The sequence below is a fragment of the Mastigoproctus giganteus genome, chromosome 3 (genome assembly GCF_048544385.1).
Source record: "Mastigoproctus giganteus isolate SK-2022 chromosome 3, ASM4854438v1, whole genome shotgun sequence".
Classification (NCBI taxonomy): Eukaryota; Metazoa; Arthropoda; class Arachnida; order Uropygi; family Thelyphonidae; genus Mastigoproctus; species Mastigoproctus giganteus.
The window spans coordinates 54,865,678-54,867,814 of NC_143577.1; the positions used below are offsets into that span (position 1 = coordinate 54,865,678).

Here is a 2,137-nt window from a genome sequence, read left to right on the forward strand (position 1 = left end):
TGGGAGGTGAAAAGTTAAAGATGGCTTAGAAATAGTTTTGTTTGTCGACCATAATGTTTTATTATTGAAAGCAATAAAACAAAGTGATGTTTGACTTTGGTGGTCCGCTGATAAAGGAACGGAGCCATAAAAGTTTGCGTGACGGCGCTCTAATCGTAGATCCAGTTCTACCAACTTTTCTGGTACCAGCCTCTGGATTTTTGAACCTTCTCCCAATTCCTTGGACAACTGCACGAACAACATTTAGTCATATGAGTAGTACTCCTTTTTATTTTTGAGCCACCGTAACTAAGGATGTGAGGCGTCAGAGATGTGTCTGTTAGCTGCCTTTATTGTGTGGGCAGTTTGTCTACGTTTCTGATTGAAAAACCCATGTTTCTCAGAAAAAAATTCGTGCAACTCTCTCTCATGACTTCTGCCAGTGTGAAAAAAGTTCATAAAAATTTCTCCTGTCCCAATGGGATTTGAATCCATGCATTTTCCATACAGTGTAGAAGGGCAATGATCATAACCCCAAGGGTAAAACAGTGGTTATGATTTACACTAGAAGGACCAGCACAACCCTTCCAATGAATTATAGCGCAAGTATTTAGGCAGGTAGCTCCTATCTGACATTCTTGACACGGTTACATTTTTCCTTTCAGAAAATTACAATACTAACGTCACGGGCTGGACGTATGACCACACGACTTTTATGGGCCCTTTTTTTTTACATCCTCCTTTCATCCAGAAACGGACAAAGCGACCTTAGAATACTCACAATTTGCAGACAAAATGTGCCATAGCATTAAAGGTTTCATCAAAAAGAAAACAAACCAAACTGAACGAAGAATAAGTTAACTTCCCCCAATCAATCCCGTATAAAGTTAGCTGCTGGTTGGCAAACGTCAGCAGCTGCATCACCATGGAGTCAGCCATGTTACTTTGCAAGCAGGACATGAAATTAGCCCCATATTTTCTATTCTAAATTATACATAAATTCCTCCCTAATAAGGTTACGTAGCTGATTTACTTAACTTAAATAAACAAGAAATTAAGTCTTTTATTTTAACCACCCAAGACATGGGTGGTTAAAAAACAAAAATTTTAAATATAATAAATATTTACGCTTAGATCCTTTTGTAGATCTAAATTCTTTTATCAACTCATATAAACATGTTTAGGATTCCTTAAATGGTTATTATTTCTTTTACACTCACAATATTAATAATATTATATTTTTACTGATTTTTAATTCTATTTTACTCGGTGGTTAAAACAGTCTAAATGCTTAAAATATTCAAGTTACATTACGTGTTTATATTTCACACAAAATTGTGATTTTTCAATATTTATTTGTGTTGTTTATGGCGCCATCTATATTTAAGAATGTGCATTGTCAGCGGCGATCGTATATTAATTAATTTTAAAAATGTGCAACAACAGTTCATTCAAGAGAATTTTTTTAAAAAACTAATTTTTTGAGGAGATGGAGAAAGCAAAAGAACTGGGTCTGGATTTATTAGACTGGCTGCTCCTTAGCGCCTATTCACAGACGCGATCCCACTACTACACGACGCGGAAGCTTTTGCCTGCTGCGTTTCCGCCCTGGGCCGATTCGCTTCTCCTTAATCAACCTGGTGGCTCTGGGCTCCCCCGAAGCCACCATATCGACGCCGTGCTTAGTGCGGACATCCGATCAACATAGGAACGCTGAGGAACAGGACTCCAATCCGCAAATCATCCACCAGTCCAAGCCTCCAGGCAGCTGGATTACAGGAGAACGCCACAACTCCCAGCGAAGGAACACCTCCTAAAACATATTTTACGTTTCAACTCCATCTGACGTATTTTCAAAAACGAGCTCACTCAGAGCTATTTGCAATGTAAAAATAGTTAACACCGTTTGAAAACCTTCAACTCATTTCTATAATCCATCGTTTCCATTAGCAACAATCAGAAACTTTTGATCGAAAATTATTTGTGACATTCGCGCATCCTGCCATCTGGTGTCGAAAAAGAGCAAGTTTCGAATGGGTTTAATTTCTCAACAGCATTGCAGCTGTTGAGAAATTAATTTTAATTATTCTAGAATACTACAAAAAGATGCAATTTATTTGTTTATTTATTTTCAGTTTTTATTTAAAGTCAAAATTGC

General features: G+C 37.3%; 1 non-coding gene across 1 annotated transcript; it reads right to left on the reverse strand.

Moving 5' to 3' along the window:
- Positions 1–1,480: 1,480 nt before the first annotated feature.
- Positions 1,481–1,779, reverse strand: LOC150088015 (signal recognition particle RNA). The gene has a single exon (XR_016546823.1).
- Between the last annotated feature and the right edge of the window lie 358 nt (positions 1,780–2,137).